This window comes from Podarcis gaigeae (genome assembly GCF_964106915.1).
Source record: "Podarcis gaigeae genome assembly, chromosome: 9".
Taxonomy (NCBI): Eukaryota; Metazoa; Chordata; class Lepidosauria; order Squamata; family Lacertidae; genus Podarcis; species Podarcis gaigeae.
The window spans coordinates 4,057,006-4,070,936 of NC_139685.1; the positions used below are offsets into that span (position 1 = coordinate 4,057,006).

The window sequence follows — 13,931 nt, forward strand, 5'->3', positions numbered from 1 at the left end:
GTTTTCATTTGAAACTTAACCAATCAAAAGATGCTTCTTCGGAAATAATTTCCCACCCTTAAGAGATAGGCTGTTGGACAAAAAAGTGCACAAAAATAAATATTTCAAATAAAGTGTGCACGCTCACAAAAAAATCCCCAAGTTTTGCTTTTTGTGACTTGGTATTGGAGTATTTTTCTCTCTACTGTGAATCAGAGACACCTCAGGCAATCTGCTCAAAACTGGTGTTACTGATGTATTTGCATTTGGTTTCAAAAAGTAGCCCTCTTACTATGGCCAACTCTTTAAAGGAGATGTGCACAGAAGATTACTAGGCCATTAACACTAGCTAACTGGCGTTGAGTCTGTAGGGCTGCTTTTGCTGCAGAGCAAAGCCCACTGCCCTCTTGGGCGTGTTCTCTTCTAAAGCCTAGCTCAGAGCTTTCCAAACTGGGTTAGTGTGTTGGTTGCAGTATGTAGGTGTACGCAGAACTACATAGTTCTTGGTATCAGTGTCATGGTCTAATTAAGTACACAAAAGCTTTGTGTATTGAGAGAGACATTGGCTGCAATTTTATTTATGCTAGCAAGAAGTCAAGTGCGAGGAATGAAAGAGGGCTGAGCTTGAAGGAAGTAGAAATTCAGTCTTCAAATCCTTGCAGAAAGTGGAATCTAACTTGGATTCCCTGCTCCCTGCACTGATATCAGAACAAGAAGCCCTTCCAGTGACTCCAATATTCAGAGCTACCTCAGTTCCTTATTTACTGTCCATTTTACTTTACTTTATTTAAGATCAGGCCTCTAGACCACCTTTGGGGGTATGAATTTTGCCGACATTTCCCAAGCTGTGAGACATGCCTGTGAGAGGGTTTTCAGAGCCCATTACAAAGTTAAATCTCTGATCTGGACCATCAGCATGCTGACAATAAAAAAAGAGAGATTTGTACAGACAGTGGGAAGAAAATAATTAGCCCAGTCCTGCTGAGTGTAGCCGTCGAGAGAAGATGAAAAGACTCTGGCACCATAAAAATTTTGGGGTGTGGGAGAAAAGTTGCAGCCTCTTTGGCTTAAAAAAGCAAAGGAGTGAACTGTCTCAGAATAGGAGTGTTTATTATTACCTCCTGACAACTTTGGATCAAGAAATGAAAAGGGAAGAACAACCTTGCATACCTAGATTTTTCACAATATAGCCACTAATTAGTTGCTTAATTCCCCGTTGGTGTCTGTTAGCTGCAGACTGCATACCTGTTGAAGGTTTCCTGTGCTAGTTCCTGTCACAGCATGAAAACTGAAGGGTTTCTTCTCTGCTCACCACTCACACCTAGAGGTGGAACCTGCCTTTCAGTCCTGGGGTAGCTGTGCAGAACTTCCTGCTGGTTTTTTCCAGTTTGCTTCCATGTGAAGAGCTGACACTGCTAACAAACACTTCTGAAACGGCAGAAAAGAAACATCTGCCATAAAATTCATAGAGGCATAGAAAACGAAAGAGGAATGGGGCTGCCAGGTTTTCTGGTCAACCCCCCTAAACCAGGTGTGGCCAACTTCTGCATTCTGATTTCTTAGTACCCATTTTATTCTCCGTACCAGGGTTTCCAAGCTCACTTCTGGACGAATGGTGTGGTTTACGCAATGAGGAGCTCTCCAGGGAATTCTGAGGATCCTTGAATTTGTAAAAAGTTCTTCAACCCCCATCAAAATCAGCTAATGGCCAACTAGCTTCCCTGAAAGATCCTTGAAAAGTTAGTGAGTTCTAGCTCCTGTTCTGAGTTCATATGGGGTAGCGATGAGACTCAAGAGACCTGGCTAGTGTCCCTTTTGAACTGAGTATGTAAAGCACCCTGGAACATTTGCAGTGTGTTGGAGTTCTGTGGCAGACCTGCAGAAGATAATAATAATAATAATAATAATAATAATAATAATAATAATAATAATAATTTATTATTTATACCCCGCCCATCTGGCTGGGTTTCCCCCGCCACTCTGGGTGGCTTCCAACTGAATATTAAAAAACAGTACAGCAACAGACATTAAAAACTTCCCTAAACAGGGCTGCCTTCAGTTGTCTTTTAAAAGTAAAATAGTTGTTTATTGCTTTGACATCTGCTGAGAGGGCGTTCCACAGGGCAGGCACCACCACCGAGAAGATCCTCTGCCTGGCTCCCTGTAACCTTACTTCTCGCAATGAGGGAACTGCCAGAAGGCCCTCGGCGCTGGATCTCAGTGTCCGGGCTGAACGATGGGGGTGGAGACGCTCCTTCAGGTATACAGGACCGAGGCCGTTTAGGGCTTTAAAGGTCAGCGCCAACACTTTGAATTGTGCTCGGAAACGTACTGGGAGCCAATGCAGATCTCTCAGAACTAGTGTTATGTGGTCCCAGCGGCCACTCCCAGTCACCAGTCTCGCTGCCGCATTCTGGATTAATTGCAGTTTCCGGGTCACCTTCAAAGGTAGGCCCACGTAGAGCGTGTTGCAGTAGTCCAAGCGGGAGATAACTAGAGCATGCACCACTCTGGCAAGACAGTCTGTGGGCAGGTAGGGTCTTAGCCTGCGTACCAGGTAGAGCTGGTAGACAGCTGCCCTGGACACAGAATTAACCTGTGCCTCCATGGACAGCTGTGAGTCCAAAATGACTCCCAGGCTGCGCACCTGGTCCTTCAGGGGCACAGTTACCCCATTCAGGACCAGGGAATCCCCCACACCCGCCTGCCCCTGTCCCCCAAAAACAGTACTTCTGTCTTGTCAGGATTCAACCTCAATCTGTTAGCTGCCATCCATCCTCCAACCGCCTCCAGGCACTCACACAGGACCTTCACTGCCTTCACTGGTTCTGATTTAAAGGAGAGGTAGAGCTGGGTGTCATCTGCACACTGATGAACACCCAGTCCAAACCCCCTGATGATCTCTCCCAGCGGCTTCATATAGATATTAAAAAGCATGGGGGAGAGGACAGAACCCTGAGGCACCCCACAAGTGAGAGCCCAGGGGTCTGAACACTCATCCCCCCCACCACTTTCTGGACACGGCCCAGGAGAAAGGAGCGGAACCACCGTATAACAGTGCCCCCAGCTCCCAGCCCCTCTAGACGGTTCAGAAGGATGTTATGGTCTATGGTGTCAAAGGCCGCTGAGAGATTCAGCAGAACTAGGAAACAGCTTTCACCTTTGCCCCTAGCCTGCCGGAGATCATCAACCAGTGCGACCAAGGCAGTTTCAGTCCCATGGTGAGGCCTGAATCCCAATTGGAAGGGATCCAAATGGTCCGCATCCTCCAGGCGTGCTTGGAGTTGTTTGGCAACCACCCGCTCAATCACCTTGCCCAAGAATGGTAAATTTGAGACTGGGCGATAGTTGGCCAAATTGGCCGGGTCTAAAGATGTTTTTTTAAGAAGCGGTTTAATGGCCGCCTCTTTCAGCGGGTCTGGGAAGGCTCCCTCACAGAGGGAAGCATTCACCACCCCGCAGAGCCCATCGCCCAGCCCTTCCCAGCTCGCTTTTATCAGCCAGGATGGGCAAGGATCAAGGAGACAGGTGGTCGGTTTTGCTTGTCCAAGCAGCCTGTCCACATCCTCGGAGGTAACAGATTGGAATTGATCCCATGTAACAGGACTAGACAGAACTCTAGCACTCTCCCACCCTGGCCCTGCTCCCACGGTGGAGTCTACCTCCTTCTGAATCTGAGTGACTTTATCTGCAAAAAACTTTACAAAAGCATTGCAGGAGATCTTGGGGTCCCTACCAGGCCCTGGTGGTGCAGGTGGTTCCGATAGATTGTGAACCACCTGAAAAAGTCTCCTGCTGCTGTTTTCTGCAGATGCAATGGAGGTGACGAAGAAGGCCCTCTTTGCCCTGGTGGTGCAGGTGGTTCCGATAGATTGCGAACCACCTGAAAAAGTCTCCTGCTGCTGTTTTCTGCAGATGCAATGGAGGCGGCGAAGAAGGCCCTCTTTGCCGTCGCCATTGCCACTTGGTAGGCTCGACGTTGAGCTCTAGCCTGTGTCCGGTCTGATTCAGAATGAGTTTTCCGCCACGAGCGCTCTAGCCGTCTCAACAATTGTTTCATCGCCCTCAGCTCCGGGGAAAACCACGGGGCTGTCCGGGCTCCATGGAATCGGAGAGGGCGCTTCGGAGCCAGACAGTCAATAGCCCTGGTTAACTTCGCATTCCAGCGGGCCACCAGGGAATCAGCTGAAAGGCCATCAACTTGGGATAAAACATCCCCTACCACTCTCTGGAAGCCAATTGGATCCATTAAGTGGCGGGGGCGGACCATCCGAATCGGTTCCACCTCCCTGCAGAGGGGAAGGGTCGCAGAGAAGTGCAGTTGCACCAGGAAGTGAACTGACCATGGCACTTCTTTTGTTTCACTTTTAGTTAATGTCAGATCACCAACATCCGTAGAGGTAAACACCAAGTCTAAGGCATGCCCATGGCTATGCGTTGGGCCAAACTTATTCAGGGACAGCCCCATGGAGGCCATGCTTTCCACAAATTCCCGAGCGGCCCCTTGTAAGGTCGTGTCGGCATGGATGTTAAAATCCCCCAGGACAACCAAGCTAGGGGTCTCCAGGAGCAAATCCACCACAACCTGAAGCAGCTCGGGCAGGGAATCCTTGGTGCAGCGGGGAGGTTGGTACACCAATAGGAATCCTGTACAGCCCCTATTGCCCAACTTCCAGAACATGCACTCAGAGAACTGGGTCTTCCCAATAGGACACCTGGTGCAGACTAATGACTTCCTAAAAATCACTGCAACCCCCCCTCCCCGCCCACATGACCTGGATTGTGTGCGTAAGAGAAACCCAGTGGGCAAGCAGCGGCAAGGACAGACCCATCTGCTTCATCCAACCAGGTCTCTGTCACACATGCCAGGTCAAATCCTCCATCCACAATCAGGTCGTGGATGGCAGTGGTTTTATTCATCATTGACCTGGCATTGCACAGCAACACTTTCAGGTCATGTGGGTTTCCCTTGCTGATTCCAGTATCCTTCCGGTCAAGACCAGACCTGGAGGCAGGGATAAAGTAAAGGTAAAGGTACCCCTGCCCGTACGGGCCAGTCGTATCCACAATCAGAAAAGCAGACCCCCCAAGTGCTGTCTCCTCGTGTCCTCAGGTGGTCAATTTTCCTTGCCAGCTACCAGTATGCACTGATTCACCGCCCGGGGAAGGCGATGGGCCATGCGGACGCCCTCAGCAGGCTACCACTACCAGAAACAGGCCCCGACCCAGCACCTGCACAAGAGGTTATGAGCCTGGAGCTGCTTCCTGACCGCCCCATTCAGGCACAAGAAGTTGCACACCATTCCAAGAAAGATAGGGTCATCTCCCGCGTCCTGGACTGGGTGTGGAGGGGATGGCCCAGCAGCAGTCCTGGGCCAGAATTCGCTGGCTACACAACCCGCAAACATGAACTGTCGGCCCACAAGGGGTGCCTGTTATGGGGAAGCAGGGTTGTTGTTCCCCAGCCCCTCCGCAAAAGGGTCCTCACAGCCCTACATGAGACACACCCAGGGGTAGTAAGAATGAAGGCCCTGGCCAGGAGTTATGTGTGGTGGCCAGGGATCGACGGAGAGATAGAGGCCTGGGTCAAACACTGCCAGGCCTGCCAAGAATCCCGCCCAGATCCCCCAAGGGCCCCAGTCCAGTCCTGGGAGTCTGCCCGAGCACCATGGTCACGCCTGCATGTGGACTTCGCTGGCCCCTTTCAGGGGAAAACATTCTTCATAGTGGTGGACTCCTACACCAAATGGCTGGAAGTTGCACTGGTACCGTCCACTTCTACATCCGCAGCCATCCAGGTACTACGCAGGCTCTTTGCAACCCATGGGCTCCCTGACACTCTCATCTCAGACAATGGGACTGCATTTACGTCAGGAGAATTCCAAACCTTCACAGCGCAGAACGCCATCCGCCACATCCGTTCAGCGCCATTCCACCCTGCCACCAATGGCCAAGCAGAACGCATGGTGCGGACCACCAAGGACACCCTTCGCCGCATGACGCAAGGGGATTGGGAGTACCGCCTTGCCACATTCCTCCTAGCACAGCACAGCACCCCCAGCTCAACAACTGGCCGGAGCCCCGCTGAACTACTAATGGGTCGGCGCCTTGCAATCAGATTGGACCGCCTTCACCCCGATAGAGCTCAGGATGAGGTAGTGGTGGGGGAAGGCAGGAACCCCCGGACCTTCAAGGCCCAGGACCCAGTGTACGCAAAGAATTTTGGGGCAGGCCCAGCATGGGTACCTGCCACAGTCACCAGGGTCACTGGCCCCGTGTCGTACGAGGTGCTAACGGATGGGGGGCAATGCTGGTGCCGCCACTGCGACCAGATACGGCGACGATTCCCGGGAGAAAACCAGGAGGAGGAAAGGTCAGAGGAGTCCCAAGGGAACAGCGGGGCAGTGAGGCCCATAGAGCAGGAGGGGGCAGCAGGAGAGGCAGAATCAGTAAATACAGAGAGGACCTGCGAGGCCGAAAGGACACCGGAGCCAGAACCATGACTGAGCGAGCCGGTTGCGCCAGACCAAACAGCCCCATCACAGCCAGCATCCTTGGAACACGAGCCAGAACCTGAACCCCGGACCAGGGAACACCCCAGGCCACAACGCACACGTAGGCCGCCGGCGTACCTCGAGGACTATGAATGCGACCTCCCGGGCAGGACTGGAACTTAGAGGGGAGGGGGTATCAAGCAACGGCTTGTGGTCAGTCACCACGGTGAAGGGCCGCCCGTACAAGAAATCATGGAATTTTTTTACTCCCTTCACGATTGCGAGCCCCTCCTTGTCTATTTGCGAGTAGTTCCGCTCGGTTGCGTTGAGTGTCTGGGAAAAGTATGCTACCGGTACCTCTCTTCCATCTGGGAGTTGGTGTCCCAGGACAGCGCCAATGCCATAGGGCGAGGCGTCGCATGCTAGCACCACCGGCAGCCTCTCGTCGAAGTGTGCCAAGACCGAGTTTGAGACAAGCAGGTCCTTGACTGCCTGGAATGCAGCCTCCTGGCGCTGGCCCCACACCCAAGGGGCCCGCTTGTCCAGGAGTCTGTGTAGGGGCTCCGCTACCGCCGCTTTGTGGGGAAGGAAGGAATGGTAAAAGTTCAATAGTCCCAAGAAGGCCTGAAGTTCAGTCTTGCTCTTGGGTGCTGGGGCATCACAAATGGCCCGTACCTTGTCCCCAGTTGGGTGGACACCTTCTGCGTCCACCATAAATCCCAGAAAATCCACCTGAGGCACTCCTAGTAGACATTTTTCCCGCTTCACCTTGAGACCCGCCATCTGGAAACGGTGCAGAACGGTGCGGAGGCGGTCCTCAAACTCCTCTGGTGTGGGCCCGGCAATCAACACATCATCGAAGAAGGGGGTGACGCCAGGAATCCCTTTAAGGAGTGAGTCCATTAGATTCTGGAATATGCCTGGTGCCACACTGACACCGAATTGCAGCCGCTTTACCCTGAACGCTCCTCTGTGCGTCACAATTGTCTGTGCCTCTGCTGTGGCCTCATCTACTGGAAGCTGTTGATATGCTTGGGCCAAGTCCAGCTTGCCAAAAATTTTCGACCCAGCCAGGGTGGCAAGGACATGGCTGACCACTGGCACTGGGTATGCATGGGCCGTGAGGGCCTTGTTTATGGTACATTTGTAGTCTGCGCAGATGCGGACTGAACCATTAGGCTTGACGGGTGTGACGATTGGGGTTTCCCAGGGGGCATTGGGCACCGGCTCCAGCACTCCTTGCTCCACAAGCCGGTCCAATTCCTCGTCTATACGGGGTTTCAGGGCGAACGGGACCCGGCGGGCCTTTAGCCTGACCGGTCGTACTGCGGGGTCAAGCTGTAGAGCAATGGGGGGGCCCGTATACTGTCCCAATTTCCCATCGAAAACCTCTGGAAATTCCTTGCATATGGCATCCACGTCCACTTGTAAGGTAGTGTGGTTCACCCCGGTGATGGCTAGCCCCAGTGGTCCAAACCATGCCAATCCCAGTAAGCTAATGTAGGGGCCCTTGACCACAAGCAAGTCCAGTTGCCGCGTCCGCCGTCGGTATTGCACCCTGAAGGTCCCCACCCCCATTGTGGGGACCTTACGTTTCTGGATGTCCTGGAAGGTGAATGGGGCTGGCCTGAGTTTGGGACCCCCAGTAGGACACAGTTTCCTTAAGGTCCTTGCCGAGATTATGGATAGATTTGAACCCGTGTCAAGCTCCATGCGGCATGGGGCCCCCTCTATCCGTGTTGTTGTTGTTTAGTCGTTTAGTCGTGTCCGACTCTTCGTGACCCCATGGACCAGAGAACGCCAGGCACCTCTGTCCTCCACTGCCTCCCGCAGTTTGCTCAAACTCATGCTGGTAACCTCGAAAACACTATCCAACCATCTCGTCCTCTGCCGTCCCCTTCTCCTTGTGCCCTCCATCTTTCCCAACATCAGGGTCTTCTCCAGGGAGTCTTCTCTTCTCATGAGGTGGCCAAAGTACTGGAGCCTCAGCTTCACAATCTGTCCTTCCAGTGAGCACTCAGGGTTGATTTCCTTCAGTATGGAGAGGTTTGATCTTCTTGCAGTCCATGGGACTCTCAAGAGTCTCCTCCAGCACCATAATTCAAAAGCATCAATTCTTCGGCGATCAGCCTTCTTTATGGTCCAGCTCTCACTTCCATACATCACTACTGGGAAAACCATAGCTTTAACTATACGAACCTTTGTTGGCAAGGTGATGTCTCTACTTCTCAAGATGCTGTCTAGGCCTGTCATTGCCCTTCTCCCAAGAAGCAGGCGTCTTTTAATTTCGTGGCTGCTGTCACCATCTGCAGTGATCATTGAGCCCAAGAAAGTAAAATCTCTCACTACCTCCATTTCTTCCCCTTCTATTTGCCAGGAGGTGATGGGACCAGTGGCCATGATCTTCGTTTTTTTGATGTTGAGCTTCAGGCCATATTTTGCGCTCTCCTCTTTCACCCTCATTAAAAGGTTCTTTAATTCCTCCTCACTTTCTGCCATCAAGGTTGTGTCATCTGCATATCTGAGGTTGTTGATATTTCTTCCGGCAATCTTAATTCCGGCTAGGGATTCATCCAGCCCAGCCTCTATCCGTACCTCTACATAAATTTTCTCTATGTTGGGGTAGGACAACTGGTATACCTGGACGTCCGTGAGCTCCGTCGAGTTGCCTTGGTGCGTTGGGCCCCGGGACCTGGGGCTCTTGGATTGGTCATCTGATGCCTGGCGTCGGGTGGGCCGAGCCCGACACACCCGGGCGATGTGTCCCAATTTTCTGCACTGCCTGCACTCTACGTTGCGGAAACGGCAGGTCCTCCTCTCGTGACTTTCCCCGCAGCTTGCGCAGTTCCCTCCTTCTCGTCGAGGCAGCTGTGGTATGTGGGCTGCTTGAGTGCGCTGCTGTACTCGGTGCACCTCCTCCCTGTCGGATCCTGAGTCGTTGGTGAGGTCTTCGTGGTGGACCCTCGGTTGGGACGGCTGGCTCGGCCGTGCCTCTTGCGTCGACCTCTCGGCAGCTTCTGTTGCCAGGGCCTCCTCCAGAGCGACCTGGAACGTTAGGTCCTTCTTAGCGTAGAGGCGTCGTTGCAGCTTCTCATCCTTCAGGCCACCGACGAGGCGGTCACGAAGCATGTTCTCCAGCTCTGAGAAGTTGCATAACCGGGCGGTTTGGCGGAGAGAGGTCACAAACCCAGTTATGGTTTCCCCAGGAGCTTGCCGCTTTGCGTAGAAGGCATTTCGACGAGCCACCACTGAGGGCTGTGGCGAAAAGTGCCCCTTAAGCTGTTCCATTATTGTTTTGTATGGAACAGTAGCGACGTCTTCAGGCGCAAGGAGAGCCCGGGCGATTTCAAATGTCTCCTCTCCGCAGACGCTGAAGAATATCGCCCTCTTCTTGGCGTCTTCTTCATCGGTGACCCCTTTGGCTTCTAGGAGGAAGGTAAAACGGGAGGCGTACGGTTCCCAGTCTCCCGTTGCTGGGTTGAACGGCGAGAAGCTGCTGTCGGTTGCCATTCTGAGTTCCTTGTGTCCCGGAGCTGAAGCCTGGATACACGGTGCGAGGCAGCGGTGCGGCAGGTGGCGGTGCTGCGGTGCTGTGCGTGGCAGTCAGCTCAGCGGGATCCCACCTTCGTCGCCAGTGAAATATACTCAGAGTCGCAAAGTGATTTCATGCTCTTTATTCAGCTCATAGTGGTGAGGAGGAATGAATGAATGTCCCCTCAAAGTATCTGCTTTATATACATTATTTACACAATGGGCTGCACATGATTGGCTAATTCTGGAATTCTACTGTAAGCCAATCAGGTTGTGGATTCACTTATATCTGGAGCATGATTGGGTGGTTCCTGCCAACCAATCATATTGCTGCATTGTTCTAGGACCAATCAGACTGTTGCATTCTGAATCCTATTGTTCTAGGACCAATCAGACTGCTGCAATTTGGATCCTATTGTTCTAGGACCAATCAGACTGCTGCAGTTTGGATCCTATTCAACTCAGTACATAACAACCAACATCCGTAGAGGTAAACACCAGGTCTAAGGCATGCCCATGGCTATGCGTTGGGCCAAACTTATTCAGGGACAGCCCCATGGAGGCCATGCTTTCCACAAATTCCCGAGCGGCCCCTTGTAAGGTCGTGTCGGCATGGATGTTAAAATCCCCCAGGACAACCAAGCTAGGGGTCTCCAGGAGCAAATCCACCACAACCTGAAGCAGCTCGGGCAGGGAATCCTTGGTGCAGCGGGGAGGTTGGTACACCAATAGGAATCCTGTACAGCCCCTATTGCCCAACTTCCAGAACATGCACTCAGAAAACTGGGTCTTCCCAATAGGACGCCTGGTGCAGACTAATGACTTCCTAAAAATCACTGCAACCCCCCCTCCCCGCCCACATGACCTGGATTGCTGTGCGTAAGAGAAACCCGGTGGGCAAGCAGCGGCAAGGACAGACCCATCTGCTTCATCCAACCAGGTCTCTGTCACACATGCCAGGTCAAATCCTCCATCCACAATCAGGTCGTGGATGGCAGTGGTTTTATTCATCATTGACCTGGCATTGCACAGCAACACTTTCAGGTCATGTGGGTTTCCCTTGCTGATTCCAGTATCCTTCCGGTCAAGACCAGACCTGGAGGCAGGGATAAAGTAAAGGTAAAGGTAGCCCTGCCCGTACGGGCCAGTCGTATCCGACTCTAGGGTTGTGTGCTGATCTCGCTCTAGAGGCAGTGAGCCGGCGCCGTCCAAAGACACTTCCGGGCCAGCGTGATGAAGCTGCAGCTGGCGAGCCAGCACCAGCGCAGCACACAGAAACGCCGTTTACCTTCCCGCTATAAAGCGGTACCTATTTATCTACTTGCACTTAAGAGTGATTTCGAACTGCTAGGTGGGCAGGAGCTGGGACTGAACGACGGGAGCTCACCCCACCGCGGGGATTCGAACCGCCGACCATACGATCGGCAAGTCCTAGGCACTGAGGTTTTACCCACAGCGCCACCCGCGTCCCAGGGATAGTCCTCAAAAAACGACTAAAGCAGGGATAGTCCTCAAAAAATGACTAAACCTGCCTCCTCGGTAATGACATGGTCTGCTCTGGTGTGTTGCCAAGGAGATGAATCATTCCCAGAACAATTCCATCAAGCAGAAAGTTTCAGAAGAATTGCTCTAGACCTGGGTGCAGAAGCATGCCTTTCGGCACCATCCTCCCCCCAGTGGTCAGGTTGTTAAAAAAAAATTAAAGTTGGCACCAATAAAAACTTCATTATTATGGGGCAAGAGTGCTTGGGCAACATGAGGTCATTAATTTTGAGGCCCACCACTTCTGCTCTACAAACACCCAAATGAAAACTGAACCTTGCTAAAAGCCTACAGTATTGTTGTTCCTCAGAGCTCATCCCCAGGTGAAAAACAGTATATGTATTTTTTTAAAACTTGAAATATGTAGAGTGGAACAACTGTGCTATCATGCTATCTTTACAGAATAATAACAGTAATAATAATTTATTTTCCCCTGTCCATCTGACTGGGTTGCCCCAGCCACTCTAGGTGGTTTCCAACAGATATTAAATCATTATAAAGCATCAAGCCTTAAAAACGTCCCAATATAGGGCTGCCTTGTCTTCTAAAAGTTGTAGTTATTTATCTCCCTGACATCTGATGGGAGGGCATTCCATTATGCCTGTCTTCCCTTTAAATTTTTGTTTTGAAACATTTTATTTTCTGCAGTGCATGTCTATGCATTTTCAAGCTACAGAATTATGGTTGTTTGTTTGTTTCTAGTGAGTGAAGAATGCACGGCAAATCTAGCAGCATATATTGACAGTATTAAGGCAGCGCGGCCTGGGAGTGGGAGTTGTTAAGTGGTGACAGAGGGAATTAATGGATGGGTTTATTATTCTTTACCTCATCTGTGGCATCACATTAGAGAAGCATTCTCTATAATCTGATAATTCAGATCAAATGACTTTATACTGCATTAGATTTTATGGATGTCAGAAGCAGTTAAGGTAATCATATTGCTTCGCACGTTAACCCCCCCCCCCAATTCCTGAATAAGAGGAAGTTTCGAGAAAGCTAATGCTGGCTCCCAGGGCCAGCTCCAGAGTTGGCATTGGCTAGTCTTTATATGTTACTCTGAGAAAAGAGAAGGATGGGCTTCTGCAGCAGTTCAGAAGGAGGGCTTGAATTGTGGAGCCCTGTTTTTTAGGCCTCTCTTAAAAGGGGACGCGGGTGGCGCTGTGGGTAAAAGCCTCAGCGCCTAGGGCTTGCCGATCGAAAGGTCGGCGGTTCGAATCCCCGCGGCGGGGTGCGCTCCCGTTGCTCGGTCCCAGCGCCTGCCAACCTAGCAGTTCGAAAGCACCCTCGGGTGCATGTAGATAAATAGGGACCGCTTACTGGCGGGAAGGTAAACGGCGTTTCCGTGTGCAGCTCTGGCTCGCCAGAGCAGCGATGTCACACTGGCCACGTGACCCAGAAGTGTCTTCGGACAGCGCTGGCCCCTGGCCTCTTGAGTGAGATGGGCGCACAACCCCAGAGTCTGGCAAGACTGGCCCGTACGGCCAGGGGTACCTTTACCTTTACCTTTTTAAACGACAGGCCCTTCATGGATCACTGCCTTGCCGTGGCGAAGGGGCTTGAAGAACTCAGAGAAGCTATGAACTATGAACTATGCCGAGCAGGGCACCCAAGATGAGCAGGTCATAGTGGAGAGTTTTGACCAAACGTGATCCACCTGGAGCAGGAACCGGCAAGCCACTCCAGTATCCCTGCCAAGAAAACTCCATGGACAAAACAGAGGACGAGATGGTTGGATAGTGTCTTCGAAGCTACAAGCATGAGTCTGACCAAACTGCGGGAGGCAGCGGAAGACAGAAGTGCCTGGCATGCTCTGGTCCATGGGGTCACGAAGAGTCGGACACGACTAAATGACTAAACAACAACAACAAAAGACAAGTCTTATTACCTGGATGTCCACCCCCTTTCTGCCCCCTTTTAAATTTTATTTTATTTTTGCCAAGCACGTAAAGCTGATTGCATGCAAGTTAAATGTGCATAAGTTGTGAGCTACTTGTATAGTAATTCTGGGAAAAAAAATCAGTTTGTTCACATCCTTCCTGACTGGAGTGCGGTTCCTCTCAAAGTGACATCAGCAGAAGCATCCTTTAAACTAGAGCAACCAGCAGTTGCTTTTCCTGCTGCACTACCTGAGGAGTCATCAGTTGCGGGGGGCACTGTGGTCTAAACCACTGAACCTCTTGGGCTTACCGATCAGAAGGTTGGCGGTTTGAATCCCCGTGACGGGGTGAGCTCCTGTTGCTCGCTCCCTGCTCCTGCCAACCTAGCAGTTCGAAAGCACGCAGTGCAAGTAGATAAACAGGTACCGTTTCAGCGGGAAAGTTAATGGCACTTCCGTGTGCTCTGGTTTCCATCACAGTGTTCCCTTCCTTGCACCAGAAGCAGTTT

General features: G+C 51.7%; 2 long non-coding RNA genes across 2 annotated transcripts in view; one reads left to right on the forward strand and one right to left on the reverse strand.

Moving 5' to 3' along the window:
- LOC310825234 overlaps positions 1-13,931 on the forward strand; it is a 213,222-nt gene that overhangs the window by 68,989 nt on the left and 130,302 nt on the right. The gene's annotated exons all lie outside the window — the stretch shown is intronic.
- LOC310825230 overlaps positions 1-13,931 on the reverse strand; it is a 315,724-nt gene that overhangs the window by 803 nt on the left and 300,990 nt on the right. The gene's annotated exons all lie outside the window — the stretch shown is intronic.